The following is a 16,955-nucleotide window of genomic DNA, read 5'->3' on the forward strand; positions in this document are numbered from 1 at the left end:
CTATTAAATTCATCTCTTGAGATCCTCGGCAATCAATTATCTAATTTAATAATACCATAAAATAAATTAAAAATTAAATTAAAATAAGGGAATTTATGGTTGTGTAATGACTATAAAACCTACAATACCTATATTAGTTTTTATTCACTTTATTTATTTAAAATATGCTCATTTGTCATGAGTTTCTAAGTTGTGGATTGTATTTTATGGTTTAATTTATTTATTTGATTATATTGATTATATTGAGTATATTGAGTATATTGAGTATTATTGTCGAGTATTATTGTTGTTGTTGTTGTTGTTGTTGTTGTTGTTGTTGTTGTTGTTGTTGTTGTTGTTGTTGTTGTTGTTGTTGTTGTTTTTGCAAGAAAAGGTACATCCTATTCTTATTCATCCATAAAGGGAAAAACATAGGAATGGTATTTCTTACAAAGGAGTAGCCAAGCTAAACATAAATAGAATTTAAATGAGTAGTGACCATCTTACTATCCTTAGTAGTCCTATTTAGGATCCAAACTCTTACATTAAACTGCAATTGCTTTAGTAAGGTAGGAATATCAGTCTCATGACCTGCAAAAATTCAAGTGTTCCGTTCTTACCAAACAGTGTAGATGCAAGCACTGAGACATCAGCAGTACCATTCTGTTTTCCAGTGTTGTCTATGCCTTCTATGACTACACTAGTACAGCTCCTTCCTCAGGTTTGAAGTCCTACCTCTAACACACATGTGACACCCTTAAATTGAGCGTTAACTAATTACGTAAATTCTACGGAAAAACTAGTAGGATATGTTTGTAATTGGTCCAACTATATAAAAACCTGTAATTTCAAAAAAAATTCTAAACCAATCACAACATTTCCAACATTCCCAAGAGGCGGGTGCCAAAACCTGCAATGCTAACGAACTAATTTACATGCCATAGCTAACGATAAGAAAATGTAATGATACAAACCCAAAATAGAAAAGGGAGACATATGTCCCTTCAAATTATATACAAAACCAAAAGTTAAAAGGTTTACTATAAGAATAGCCAAAACTAGGTCCAAGGTTCCTTATGCTCACTAGCTCGTCTGTGACCCCAACAAAGCATCAACAACCTGTCAATCGCATTTTATACAAACACGAAAGCCACAATTCAGTGGGGAGTAACTTCGAGTCCTCCCAGCCACGAATCGTCATATTTAATGTAACATGTAATGAAACATGTAAATAACATGATAAATAATTCAATTATCAATTATTCTAACATATGAGTCCTAACTGACCAAACTAAACTATCATGTGAAACATATAACAAATTGTAATCCAAACTTTATCAATTGTAACCGGCTTACATCTCACCTATTACAATTCATAAAATCACCATACAAGAAAGGGCAATATATCAAAGAAAGGCATAAGTTCTTAGTACGGTCAATAGTCACTCTGTAACTCGAGTCTATACCACGAGGTAGGGAAGGTAATCGAACCGGTATCTTGGCTCAGCGGTTAATATTAATAAAACATGGCCAAGACACAACACAACCCTAGCCTAAAATCACAGAGACCTAGACATGCGGATACACACCACCGCACCCAAGACCCACAATTTTTCTAAAACAAAGTGAGTACCCTAAGGAGTCCACCAAAGGGTTGGCTAGTACTTAAGCTGACCACTTACTATCAAAATAAGTAACGAGGTCATGCCCCAACTTGGATATAAATCCACTAGTCAGGAACACAAAGGCTATCAAGCAGTGAACATATACTCGTCAAAGACTATAAAGACCTATCTATGATGAAGGCCGAAATACTCACCTAGGACCTAGTCCCAGCTCGTCCCAGCTTGAATACTTTAGCCCACACCACACAAGATAAGTAAGACACCCATTTAACCATAAGAGGGCAAAGGGTCCAACTTACTAACATAAATGCTAACATTCTATCATGTGAAAGGCTATATAAATGTCTATTCAGCAAACAATCCAACAGTATCCTCAATAAGTATTCAATACTAATTTCCAATTCTAACAATATTAACAATATTAGAGGCTTTAGGGGAATCTAGGGCCATTTCTACATTACAAGACACTATTAAATTCAATCAGCTATACATGTGAACTAAAGCTTGATAAATGGCCTAAAACAAGAAAAAGGCCGATTATCTAATTCATATAAAATTTCATCCAACCGAATTTTTACCCTAACCCCACCTGCGACAGTGCGGGTTAAATTGCGGCTGACCAATCACTCAATTAACTGACATCGAATCAGTCAAAGGGACTAAGGCTCAGTTTTCGGCACAATCATCAAAACATGGCAATTATTGCTATAAAATTCACTTTGAGCCTATTAATTACAATTTCATTTTAAAATCCACCCTAACATGTGTCAACTACCATAATAAGCATACTTTTTACTTATTAACCCAATTTTCACTACTAACATGATTCAATTCAAAGTGTACTCATATTAACTATGACATTAATAAACCCGAAATGATGAACAAGGCATGAAAAACCGCGAAACAAGCAACGGACCAACCCGGGCCAGCCGTGGGCTTGCTGCCCGCCACCCTTACTCCTCCTTTTTTTTCCATTTTTGTTCATTATAACATCGTCTGAACACTAATTAATCGTTCCCAATACAACTATGTTAACTTAAACTAACAAAAGACATAAATTAAGCATGCATGCATCAAATTTAAACATGTGAAAATTTATTACTCAAACAAAAATCACAAAACATACAAAAACAATAAAGATTGTGACGATTATTTGTCGAGTAACTCGAAATATGTTACCTTAAGCTAGAAAATGAGCAATTAGCACCTTAAAACCCAAACCCTAACAACAACTAGCCGCTATCCTCGACAATATACGAGTCCCCAAACTCGTCTTCCAATTCTTCACCTAAATAAACAATAAAAACACAAAAATAAGTATATAAAACCGAAATTACCCCAAATTCGTCTTAAAACAACTTCAAGAAAACTGAAATTAAAACATACTAGGTTGTAGATCTCGACGAGAGGATTCCGGAAATGTAAATTTCGTGAAAATCCGATAAGAAATGAGGAAGTTGTGACGATTTTTAGCTTGAAATGTATAAAAATGGGGTTTTGGTTTCTTTAGAACAATGAAGAAGATGAAGGAAGGAAAGAAAATCAGAAAAAAAAGAAAGGAAGGGGGTGTGGTCCGCGGGAAAGGGAGAAAGGAAAGGAGGGAGTCGGGATTTTACGAGTCGGTTTTGGCTCGTTTTGATAATAATTAAAACCGTTGGTCAAACGCAAATTCCGACAAGACCAAAGTTCTTAAACACGAGATTACAAGAAAATTGAGTATTCATACGACCCATTTCCAAATTCGTTTACCCAATGTTCAAAAGAATTGTCATTTTCCCCCCGATACGCCCTTATTTCGAAATAAAAAGTTTTACACGGTTTAAACTATTTTTAAACATCTCGAAACTATCAAAATAAATACTTTTCTTCAAAATATAATAAAATTATATTTCTTTGAATTATTTTTACTTTAAATACTTAAATATCAAATTTTATTTGATTAATAAACTATTTTCGAAATATATTAACGGTCCGAAATTACGGGGCGTTACAATCACCCCTCCTTTTAAAAAGTTTCGCCTCGAAACTTAGAAGGAGAAATTATAGTTATAAGAAAATATAGGTATCTTTTCAATGAAACGGTGATACTCTTGTTGATCAGACAAGAACATCCACATTCATATCAAAACATAAAAATATTTCTACACCAATAAATGAGAAAACCCATTATTGGGACGTCACCAACAACGAGATTTAACATTCACTAATGTTAAAACCATTGCAAATCATAAAAGCATTTTCAAACTTTTAGTTTAAAGTTCTATAGTAAGAATAATATCTTTACTAATTATGATTAAACATGGCTTAGTAACTTGAAAAAAGAGTAAGAAAAGGAATACCTTACGAGAATAATTCAGGATATTTAGCTAACATAGAAGCTTAAGTTTCCCAAGTCTCTTCTTCGACATTTCCACAACGCCAAAGAACACGGACTAAAGGTACAACTTTGCTCCTAAGTTGCTTGTTGGCTTTTTCAAGAATCCGAATTGGCCTTTCTTCAACCGCCAAGTTAGGCTCCAATTCAAGAATCTCTTCTTGGATGATATGGCTAGGGTCACTAATGTACTTCCTCAACTGAGAAACATGGAAGACATTGTGAACCTTGCTCAGATTTGGGGGCAATTCTAAACGGTAAGCAGCTGGACCAATCTTTTCAATCACCTGAAAAGGTCCAATATATTTAGGGTTCAGCTTCCCTTTAACACCAAACCGTTTCACCCCTTTCATAGGTGACACTTTAAGGAATACTTGATCATCAACCTCAAAGGAAAGTGGTCGACGACGGACATCAACATATGATTTTTGACGGTCCTGAGCGGCCTTCATCCGCTCCCGAATGATCTTAACTTGTTCAATGGACTCGGTCACCAAATCAGGTCCTAACATTGGAACATTTTGGGTTTGATCCCAACAGACTGGAGTACGGCATTTTCTACCATACAGAGCTTCATATGGTGCCATTTTAATGGAGGCTTGATAGCTATTGTTATAAGAGAATTCAACCAAAGGTAAACATTTCTCCCAAGAAGTTTGGAAATCTAAAGCACAGGCACGAAGAAGATCCTCTAAAGTTTGAATTGTTCTCTCAGTTTGACCATCAGTGGCGGCATGAAAAGCAGTGCTCATTAATAGTTTACTACCCAAGGCCGCTTGTAATGCAGTCCAAAAACGAGAACAAAATCGAGGATCCCGATCTGAAACTATATCTTTAGGAACCCCATGATAGCGCACTACTTCATTCACATAGGCACCAGCTAGAACTTCTAATCTCCAAGTCTCTTTGATGGGAATAAACCGAGCACATTTAGTCAATCGGTCAACAACCACCCAAACAGCATTCTTCCCAGTGGAAGTCCTGGGTAAAGCCATCACAAAATCCATGGATATAGACTCCCATTTCCAAAGAGGAACATCCAAGGGTTGAAGTAAACCCCCGGGCTTTTGATGCTCTATCTTCACTCTCTGGCAGGTGAGGCATTTACTGACATACTCCATAACTTCAATCTTCATCCTAGGCCACCAGAATTGCAATCTCAAATCTTTGTACATTTTGGTACCACCCGGATGAATGGAGTAAGGAGAAAGGTGTGCTTCATCAAGAACTCTTTTTCTCAAATCAGCTGCACTCGGAACATAGATTCTACCATGATAACGAAGATACCCATCATCATCAATCTTAAAATCCTTAGCTTGCCCAAGTTGAATTTTAGCTCGAATGGATATGAAAGTAGGATCATTAGGAAGGCAAGTACGGATCTCACGGTGGAAGTCAGGTTCAGCTGACATGGCATCAAGATGATGAGAGCCCTTTTTTACAAGGCTTACTCCTAATTTTTGAAGTTCTAAAGCAAGTTCAGGAGGTAATTCCTGAAAAGAATTCAAAGAATGACAGGATTTTCTGCTAAGAGCATCAGCCACCACATTAGCTTTTCCTTCGTGATAAATTAGATTGGCATCATAGTCATTCACCAATTCTAACCATCTTCTTTGTCTCATGTTCAGATCTTTTTGGGTAAAGAGATATTTCAGGCTTTTGTGGTCGGTGTAGATGTTGCAATGGACTCCAATGAGGTAGTGTCTCCAAATCTTCAGAGCATGCACCACCGCAGCTAATTCAAGATCATGAGTCGGGTAGTTAACTTCATGAACTCTAAGCTGTCGAGAGGCATAAGCAATGACTTTACCTTTTTGCATCAAGACACAACCTATACCATGCTTAGAAGCATCGCAGTAAACATCAAAGTCCACTCCTTCTTCAGGTAAGGTCAACACCGGAGCGGTAGTCAAGCTCTTTTTCAATTCCTGGAAAGCATTTTCACACTCTTCAGACCACACAAACTTAGACTCTTTCTTCAACAACTGAGTCATCGGCCTAGCAATCTTTGAGAAATTCTTCACAAATCGTCGATAGTAACCCGCCAAGCCAAGGAAACTACGGATTTCAGAAACATTGGTTGAACTTTTCCAATCAACAACGGCTTCAATTTTGGCAGGATCTACCATAACGCCCTCTTTTGAAATGACGTGTCCAAGGAAGGTCACTTTAGGTAACCAGAATTCACATTTAGAGAATTTATCATACCATTTTTCACGGCGCAAAATCTCTAAAATAACACGAAGGTGTTGGACATGTTCTTCTTCAGATTTAGAATAGATCAAGATGTCATCAATGAACACCACAACGCATTTGTCAAGGTGTTCTCTCGAAAGTACGGTTCATCCGATCCATGAATACTGGAGCATTGGTCAAACCGAATGGCATCACCGTAAACTCGAAATGACCATATCTCGTCTCAAGGCGCTTTAAGAATATCGACTTCTGGACTGGAATTTGATGATAGCCCGAACGAAGATCAATTTTAGAAAAAGTAGAAGCACCTCGGAGTTGGTCGAAAAGATCATCAATTCTAGGAAGAGGATATTTATTCTTGATAGTAACCCGGTTAAGTTCACGATAATCTATGCATAATCGCATAGATCCATCCTTCTTTCTTACAAAGAGAACAGGAGCACCCCAAGGTGAAGAGCTAGGTTGGATAAAACCTTTGGCAATCAAATCATCCAGCTGAGTCTTCACTCTTTCATTTCGACGGTGCCAGCCCTATAAGGAGCTTTAGCAATAGGGCCGTGCACGGGAATAAGATAAATAACAAATTCAACTTCCCTTTCGGAGGAATTCCCGGAGCTCATCGGGAAAAACTTGGGAAATTCACATACTACAGAATGTTCTCTTTAAGAGGCGAGAGAGGAAGAATCCGAAGTAGTCACCATACACAAGAAGGCTTGATGACCCTTTTTCATCGCATTGATAAACTTCATAGCAGAAATTAATTTAGTACCGGTTTGTCTTTTAACCATTTGATAAGACACACGGTGACCTGAAGGGCTTGTAAGAATTATTTTCTGGTCTCGACATTCAAATCGAGCATGATAAGTATGTAACCAATCCATGCCCAAAATGACATCAAATTCTTCAAGTGGAAATTGGAAAAGATCTGCTGGAAATATAGATCCCGCAATGGAAATAGGGACTTCCGGATAGATTCTAGAACAGGAAAAGACATCACCAGAGGGTAAGGATATAGATGTGCTTTCTTCTTGTGAGGATTCAAGTGATAATTTATTGGAGAGTTTTATTGAAATAAAAGATAAAGAGGCACCCGTATCAAATAGTACCAAACAAGGAACATCAAAAATAGAAAATGTACCAGTAATGATATCAGGATGTGCCTCAGCTTCTGCTCGGCTCATAACAAAGATACGGCCCTTCGGCCTCACTGGCCTCACTGGGACGACAGGAGTAGTAGGAGCCGTCACCTTCCTCTCCGGGCAAACATTGGCCTTGTGGCCCGGTTTGTTACAAGAAAAGCATATGATAGGATCAACAAAGCACTTACCAGGGTGTGCTGGTTTCTTGCAGTTATAGCACACTCGGTCTTTAGTACCTTTATTGTCATTAACAGCTGAAGATTGACCACCCCGGTTAGCTTGCACATTAGAAACAAATCTCCTCTTGTTTGGGTCAGAGGGAGAAGAGATGAACCTAGGTGAAGGAGTAAAGGGCCTGGAAGAGGGATATAAAGGCCTCTTGCCAAGACTAGAACTAGTTGCACGAGCTTCATTTTCAATTTCTTTCAATGAATTCTCAGCCCATAAAGCATCATTATAAATGGAAACAAAGCTAGTGGAATCCCGACGGACCATACTTTTGATCTTAGGAGAGAGCTTTTCAAGATAAAAGAAGACTTTTTCATTGTCATCCTTCACCAATCTAGTGGCATAATGAGCCAACTCATTGAATTTATCGGTGAAGGTCTGAACAGGAAGGCTTCCTTGCTTCAACTCCATGAATCCTTTCAACTTCTGCTGCTTCAGTTCTTGCGGATAGAAACGGGCCTCCACTAACTCCTTGAAACGTACCCAGTCAAATCCCGGTTCAGCTGAAACGGTAGGCCCAGTCATGGACCACCATCGATCTGCTTCTCGAACTAGGAAATGAGAGGCTAGCTTCACTTTATGTTCCTCCTTGACATCATACAACGTGAAGCTTTTCTCCAACTCCCGAAACCACCCTGTAAGAGAAGCTGGATCAATCTCTCCACCATAAGTGGGAGTGTTGATTCGGGTTAACTGATTAGCCACCGAAGTATAGGTGCCTGGAGTACCCTCAGCAGGCGGAGGAGGAGGAGCCTGTTGATTCTGTTGATTTTGGAGAATTTGAGTAAGAACTAATAAGATAGCATCATCAATGTCCCTTCTTGGCGGAGCCATCTTACAAAAGAGAAAATTAATTAGTACCTAACAATTAGCAATCACAAATAGACTACCACATAAAATCCTAATTCTACCCATCCTACCCTTCTCTCAAGTTTATTAATTAAAAGTCAAGTAATTTTAAGTGGGGTGCACAAACGTGCGTCGGGAGCAATAGGCTCTGATACCAACTGTGACACCCTTAAATTAAGCGTTAACTAATTACGTAAATTCTACGGAAAAACTGGTAGGATATGTTTGTAATTGGTCCAACTATATAAAAACCTGTAATTTCAAAAAAATTTCTAAACCAATCACAACATTTCCAACATTCCCAAGAGGCGGGTGCCAAAACCTGCAATGCTAACGAACTAATTTACATGCCATAGCTAACGATAAGAAAATGTAATGATACAAACCCAAAATAGAAAAGGGAGACATATGTCCCTTCAAATTATATACAAAACCAAAAGTTAAAAGGTTTACTATAAGAATAGCCAAAACTAGGTCCAAGGTTCCTTATGCTCACTAGCTCGTCCTCGTGACCCCAACAAAGCATCAACAACCCACAATCGCATTTTATACAAACACGAAAGCCACAATTCAGTGGGGAGTAACTTGAGTCCTCCCACCCGACGAATCGTCATATTTAATGTAACATGTAATGAAACATGTAAATAACATGATAAATAATTCAATTATCAATTATTCTAACATATGAGTCCTAACTGACCAAACTAAACTATCATGTGAAACATATAACAAATTGTAATCCAAACTTTATCAATTGTAACCGGCTTACATCTCACCTATTACAATTCATAAAATCACCATACAAGAAAGGGCAATATATCAAAGACAGGCATAAGTTCTTAGTACGGTCAATAGTCACTCACTCAGAATCTCGAGTCTATACCACGAGGTAGGGAAGGTAATCGAACCGGTATCTTGGCTCGGCCGGTTAATATTAATAAAACATGGCCAAGACACAACACAACCCTAGCCTAAAATCACAAGAGACCTAGACATGCGGATACACACCACCGCACCCAAGACCCACAATTTTTCTAAAACAAAGTGAGTACCCTAAGGAGTCCACCAAAGGGTTGACTAGTACTTAAGCTGACCACTTACTATCAAAATAAGTAACGAGGTCATGCCCCAACTTGGATATAAATCCACTAGTCAGGAACACAAAGGCTATCAAGCAGTGAACATATACTCGTCAAAGACTATAAAGACCTATCTATGATGAAAGCCGAAATACTCACCTAGGACCTAGTCCCAGCTAGTCCCAGCTTGAATACTTTAGCCCACACCACACAAGACAAGTAAGACACCCATTTAACCATAAGAGGGCAAAGGGTCCAACTTACTAACATAAATGCTAACATTCTATCATGTGAAAGGCTATATAAATGTCTATTCAGCAAACAATCCAACAGTATCCTCAATAAGTATTCAATACTAATTTTCAATTCTAACAATATTAACAATATTAGAGACTTTAGGGGAATCTAGGGCCATTTCTACATTACAAGACACTATTAAATTCAATCAGCTATACATGTGAACTAAAGCTTGATAAATGGCCTAAAACAAGAAAAAGGCCGATTATCTAATTCATATAAAATTTCATCCAACCGAATTTTTACCCAACAACCCCACCGCGACAGTGCGGGTTAAATTGCGGTGACCAATCACTCAATTAATCGACATCGAATCATCCAAAGGGACTAAGGCTCGATTTTTTCGACAATCATCAAAACATGGCAATTATTGCTATAAAATTCACTTTGAGCCTATTAATTACAATTTCATTTTAAAATCCACCCTAACATGTGTCAACTACCATAATAAACATACTTTTTACTTATTAACCCAATTTTCACTACTAACATGATTCAATTCAAAGTGTACTCATATTAACTATGACATTAATAAACCCGAAGTGATGAACAAGGCATGAAAAACCGCGAAACAAGCAACGGACCAACCCGGGCCAGCCGTGGGCCAGCCGTGGCCCTGCTGCCCGCCACCCTTACTCCTCCTTTTTTTTCCATTTTTGTTCATTATAACATCGTCTGAACACTAATTAATCGTTCCCAATACAACTATGTTAACTTAAACTAACAAAAGACATAAATTAAGCATGCATGCATCAAATTTAAACATGTGAAAATTTATTACTCAAACAAAAATCACAAAACATACAAAAACAATAAAGATTGTGACGATTATTTGTCGAGTAACTCGAAATATGTTACCTTAAGCTAGAAAATGAGCAATTAGCACCTTAAAACCCAAACCCTAACAACAACTAGCCGCTATCCTCGACAATATACGAGTCCCCAAACTCGTCTTCCAATTCTTCACCTAAATAAACAATAAAAACACAAAAATAAGTATATAAAACCGAAATTACCCCAAATTCGTCTTAAAACAACTTCAAGAAAACTGAAATTAAAACATACTAGGTTGTAGATCTCGACGAGAGGATTCCGGAAATGTAAATTTCGTGAAAATCCGATAAGAAATGAGGAAGTTGTGACGATTTTTAGCTTGAAATGTATAAAAATGGGGTTTTGGTTTCTTTAGAACAATGAAGAAGATGAAGGAAGGAAAGAAAATCAGAAAAAAAAGAAAGGAAGGGGGTGTGGTCCGCGGGAAAGGGAGAAAGGAAAGGAGGGAGTCGGGATTTTACGAGTCGGTTTTGGCTCGTTTTGATAATAATTAAAACCGTTGGTCAAACGCAAATTCCGACAAGACCAAAGTTCTTAAACACGAGATTACAAGAAAATTGAGTATTCATACGACCCATTTCCAAATTCGTTTACCCAATGTTCAAAAGAATTGTCATTTTCCCCCCGATACGCCCTTATTTCGAAATAAAAAGTTTTACACGGTTTAAACTATTTTTAAACATCTCGAAACTATCAAAATAAATACTTTTCTTCAAAATATAATAAAATTATATTTCTTTGAATTATTTTTACTTTAAATACTTAAATATCAAATTTTATTTGATTAATAAACTATTTTCAAATATATTAACGGTCCAAATTACGGGCGTTACAATCACCCTCCTTTTAAAAAGTTTCGCCCTCGAAACTTAGAAGGAGAAATTATAGTTATAAGAAAATATAGGTATCTTTTCAATGAAACGGTGATACTCTTATTGATCAGACAAGAACATCCACATTCATATCAAAACATAAAAATATTTCTACACCAATAAATGAGAAAACCCATTATTGGGACGTCACCAACAACGAGATTTAACATTCACTAATGTTAAAACCATTGCAAATCATAAAAGCATTTTCAAACTTTTAGTTTAAAGTTCTATAGTAAGAATAATATCTTTACTAATTATGATTAAATATGGCTTAGTAACTTGGAAAAAGAGTAAGAAAAGGAATACCTTACGAGAATAATTCAGGATATTTAGCTAACATAGAAGCTTCAGTTTCCCAAGTCTCTTCTTCGACATTTCCACAACGCCAAAGAACACGGACTAAAGGTACAACTTTGCTCCTAAGTTGCTTGTTGGCTTTTTCAAGAATCCGAATTGGCCTTTCTTCAACCGCCAAGTTAGGCTCCAATTCAAGAATCTCTTCTTGGATGATATGGCTAGGGTCACTAATGTACTTCCTCAACTGAGAAACATGGAAGACATTGTGAACCTTGCTCAGATTTGGGGGCAATTCTAAATGGTAAGCAGCTGGACCAATCTTTTCAATCACCTGAAAAGGTCCAATATATTTAGGGCTCAGCTTCCCTTTAACGCCAAACCGTTTCACCCCTTTCATAGGTGACACTTTAAGGAATACTTGATCATCAACCTCAAAGGAAAGTGGTCGACGACGGACATCAGCATATGATTTTTGACGGTCCTGAGCGGCCTTCATCCGCTCCCGAATGATCTTAACTTGTTCAATGGACTCGGTCACCAAATCAGGTCCTAACATTGGAACATTTTGGGTTTGATCCCAACAGACTGGAGTACGGCATTTTCTACCATACAGAGTCCATGATTGTCACAATTTACTTTTTGAATCATCATGACAATAATTAATCATTTTAATTATGTCATTTCCTCTTCCAATTTAAGATTTCTCCGACCCCCACCTTTTGATTGTTTTTCTATAAAATTTACTTTATTATTTTAAGTGGTTTATGCTTTTTTAACCATTATAAGATGATCTTTGATCTCAAAATGGAGATCTTATAATATTTCTTTAAATTTGTTATTAAGCGTATATTGTTGTGTAATTTTACTATTATGCTTTCCCGATCAACCTATTTCAATTTTTATTTTTGTATTCATGAGTATAACCATCTTTAACATATATTTTTCTTTTTCATTTCATATGAACTGTTATCAAGACATGTACTAAAAGAAAGCGAACTAAAAGAAAGAAAAAGTGAACCTTCAGATAAATATTAAATAGTATGGTTTTTAAATTCTAATCCGTATATTTTTAAGTTTATGTGTTTTTTTCAAAACCGGAATAGAGACTTTTATAGTCTTTAATACTATTTTTGTTTTTATATAGGAACGTGGACATAAGTATAACAAGAGATGGATCAAATTTTTGAAATAGTAATAAGGAACTTAAAAAATTTTGTGAACCTTTTGGAATTCGAATTTAGGGAATATAGTTTTTTATATTATTGAGCAATTGAAATGAAAATTTAATTTGTAATACATGGAGTAGATACCGACCATGCCGACCATACCGTTGAATCGTATCTAATATTTTTCTATTGATATAATAAATGTTTTTTGGATGTAAATAATATTTGAAGCAAGCACATGATGATAAGACTTCAAAGATATTTCTATGGGAGGGTTGATGGAGAGGTCTGAAATAATTTGGAGATGACTATATTGAGGTATTGAGTTTATAACCTTATAAGGCGTCATTGAAGATTTTTCCATACGGAATTTATTATATACAGATGTTTTCAACTTTTAATATTTAAAAAACTCACTTTATTATGGTGCAGAGTAAAACACACGTATATATAATGAGTCGTCTTTGTCATTGCTCCGTTGTTAAGTTTCTCAAAATTAGTAGCTACCACATTGTCACTTGCAGGATTTGATTTAAAAAACTAAACCAAAGTTGTCAAAGAAATAAGGTATTAACTAATTAATTTTATGTATTTCAAGACTGTATATTTTTAAATGGATCAACAACTAATTGCTCGAACAAATATTAACAATACGTTAAAAATATCAAAACTAAAACAGATAAACCCGTGAATTTCACGGGTCACAAACCTAGTTTTTTAACTCATAAATCATAAAAAAAAAAAAATTAATTAGTTAGTCTCCCTTAAGAGTTAAGACCAGGGCTGGCCCAATGGGTTGTTTGGTGGGTTTATTGACAAGGGCCCAAGTGCAAAGGGGACTCATTGTAAAAAAATAAAAAATACAAGTTACAAGTTACAGAGTAGTATGTAGCGCGCAAAAGGGAAAAAAGGAATTGAAAAAGTCTAACACTACTTTTCTCTTACTCCAATCCCCAAGTTATTTTTTCTTCAAAAATATTTTAATATCTTCAAAGAGCACTAGAGCAGCACTTAATATCCAAAATTGAAAATCAATTAGTCTAATTGTAAGCGGATATATTCGTCTAAAGATATAGATGAGTTAAATTTGTAACCACTTTCATAATAAGACAACCTCTACCATTTCACTTTTTGTTTTATCTTATTATAAAAGTGGTGGTATATTTAATCCGTCTACAATTTTAGAGGGATAATGTCAGTCTAAAGTGAGATTTTGTGATTGAAAATATTGTAAACCAAATTAAACAAATATAAAAAAATATAAATATTTGGCAGAAATCAGCGTTTTGGAATAAGTAAAGGACTTGCGTCGTTATCGCTCACGACCTTCAAAGTGGACTGTTGTGGTGTCGTCGGTCAAGGACGCAGGTGTATTATTTGAACTAAGATTTTCAGGAAGACCCCGTTTTACTATTTCTTAATATCATATTATAGAAAATGACATAAATTACTTAGACTAGGAAATGGGGCATCTACTGAGGTTAGGTGAATTTTAAACGAGCCCCAAATTACTATTTTGCCTAGGGCCATAAAGCGTTCAGGACCGACCTTGGTTAAGACAGAGGTGTCCGTGTAACATTAAAACTGGTCAATATCATTCCACTTGAACCAGGAATATAAGAATTTTTACATTTCATTTGGCAAAAAATGTCTATCATTAGGGTGCAAATTACATATAAGTTGAACACATTGAAAAATAATGTAGGTATGGTGAGCATACTGAGTATAAAGATTAACATAAAGTGGGAAGATCTTATGATTATAAATAAGAGGCCTTTTTTTTTTTTTTTTTTTTTTTTTTTTGACAGAAGGTGAATAACTTACATTATTGTTAACAATACAAAGTAAGCTACTCGACTAGGTAGCACCAGACACTTGACAACTAAATCTAGCACTACAAAGCCATACAACGATATTACATAACTTTTATTTAAAAGAAAATCTGCGACATTAAGAAAAGTAACATTAGCGACGGTAGAATGGCAAAAGATGGCAGCTTGGTTCCGAACGTTGATATCATCATCATTAACACGGAAGATCTCCAAATACCGTTGACACATACAAGCGCCGGAGTGACAATAACAGGGTGTACTTACACTCTTACGAAAAGAACGTAGCAAGAAAAGATGAAAGGCAGGACAAAGTCTGCCCTCGGCGGAGATAAATCTCCTACACCTAAGAGATTGCACCCATTGATCATAGGACAAACGGACCGGGAAATCCAACACGCAATGTATAACCCGAACCCCCAGAGACACAAGCACCACAACACCAACACCGTTTAAGGGACTTGACTTACCATTAAAAAGACAACTAAGACTCCTGTTGAAGGAGGTTATTAGGAGATACAAACAAGACAGGAAAATAAATGGAAACAACATTCAAAAGATGAGAAGACCACCGCCTCCAACCCCAACCAACACCACCTCCAAAATCCCAAAACCACTCTACCCAACACACCTCAACCAGAAAGGAAAGGATCCCCAGCAAACATAACCTCACTACGACCAAAAGGAAGTCGGACTCGACAGACCATCCTCGAAAGACACGGCACACCCAACGAACACCATACCACTGAGACTCCAAATTCCAATCGAACCCCCCAGGACCATCGGCGGACATGCAACACAATCAACCAAAAAAACACGACAGACCGACATTAAACCTCGGAAAAGGGACCGATCTGGTGGGGAAAAGGGCGAGGGGGAGGATAAACACCAGATCGTCCAAAAACCACCACCAGTAACAGAAAAAGCCACCAAGATGATCTATGCTCATCGACCAGACACAACAACCGCCGTTCAAGACACGGAACTTACCAGAACAATCCCGGGGTGGGGAAAGGGGCGAGGGAAAGGGGAAACACCCCAGGACCGCATGCGACGCTTTCGATGACAGGACAGGGGAACGTGGAACGGAACGACCTCAGGACAACCACACGAAAAAACCAAGCAAGCCACCGGACGATCGGGACGGAGAAGAGATCCGAAGAAAGAAAAGCGTGAAGTCATGCTATAGAGGACCGCGAAACCAAGGAGGCATGTTTATCACCGGAGATGGGTCAAGGAATTACCCCATCTCCGGCGAAAGGTAGAGGGAGAAGGGGGGAGGTGACTGGAAGGAGAGGCGACGACTGTTCAAAAAGGGGATTTGAAACTTAGGTATCAACCCAAAATTTTTTGAGTCTCTTAAGTATTGTTTAAGAGAGATCTTAAGGTTGTGTATCATTTTTTTTTTGGGTGAAATGTAAATGGAAAGATTGCTATAGTTAGGATTTGAACCTGGAATTGATTTTCATAACTGAAGTTGATTTTCTTTTACCATATCATTATCTCCACTATAATATAAAAAATAAAGTGGAATTTTTTTAATTATTATTATTATAACTTTTATATAAAAAATTTTAAATTTCAATTGACAAAACAATATCTTAAAACAATTATAAAAATAATATAATTAGATTTGTGATAAAAAAAATCATTAGACTATAAATTTCAATACAATGGTGCACCAAAAATTGACAACATCCATACAAACTTTGTAACCATTGATGATTAAAGTTTGTCATAAAAGTATATTTAAAACACAAATTCTCATTATAGACGGACACTATCCGTCTATACCTATAGACGGATACCACTTCCCCTCACAAAATACCCATTTGCCATAAAGTGGGAATCACATGGGGGGGGGGGGGGGGGGGTGCCCCACCTTGTCCCCCCTACCCATTTTATTAGAGGTCTTTACCCGTCTATTCGCCCCACCCGTCTATACCAAGACCTATTGTATTTAAAAAACGTAGGAGAGTGATTATGATGCCACATGACATCTATTATAAGCAATGTGGCTTTGAATTTTGGCACATGAGAAATATCAGAATGCACAAATAATATTGTTTTTTTTTTTTTGAGAAAACCCGAAAGGGTATTACTTCATAGTTAAAAGATCGCGAGCAGTACAATCGATAATGTTTTGAGGCGCACAATCGTCCCATCTTCTACAACCAACGAATGAACC

At 36.8% G+C, this 16,955-nt stretch overlaps 1 long non-coding RNA gene across 1 annotated transcript; it reads right to left on the reverse strand.

Annotated features, from left to right (window-relative positions):
- Positions 1–798: 798 nt before the first annotated feature.
- LOC141591240 (uncharacterized) lies at positions 799–3,155 on the reverse strand. The gene is made up of 3 exons (XR_012520753.1): positions 2,991–3,155; positions 2,784–2,892; positions 799–1,098 (listed from the first exon to the last, which is right to left on the reverse strand). It is a non-coding gene; the product is annotated as an uncharacterized LOC141591240 (long non-coding RNA).
- Between the last annotated feature and the right edge of the window lie 13,800 nt (positions 3,156–16,955).

This window comes from Silene latifolia, chromosome 7, assembly GCF_048544455.1.
Source record: "Silene latifolia isolate original U9 population chromosome 7, ASM4854445v1, whole genome shotgun sequence".
In the NCBI taxonomy this organism is placed as follows: domain Eukaryota; kingdom Viridiplantae; phylum Streptophyta; class Magnoliopsida; order Caryophyllales; family Caryophyllaceae; genus Silene; species Silene latifolia.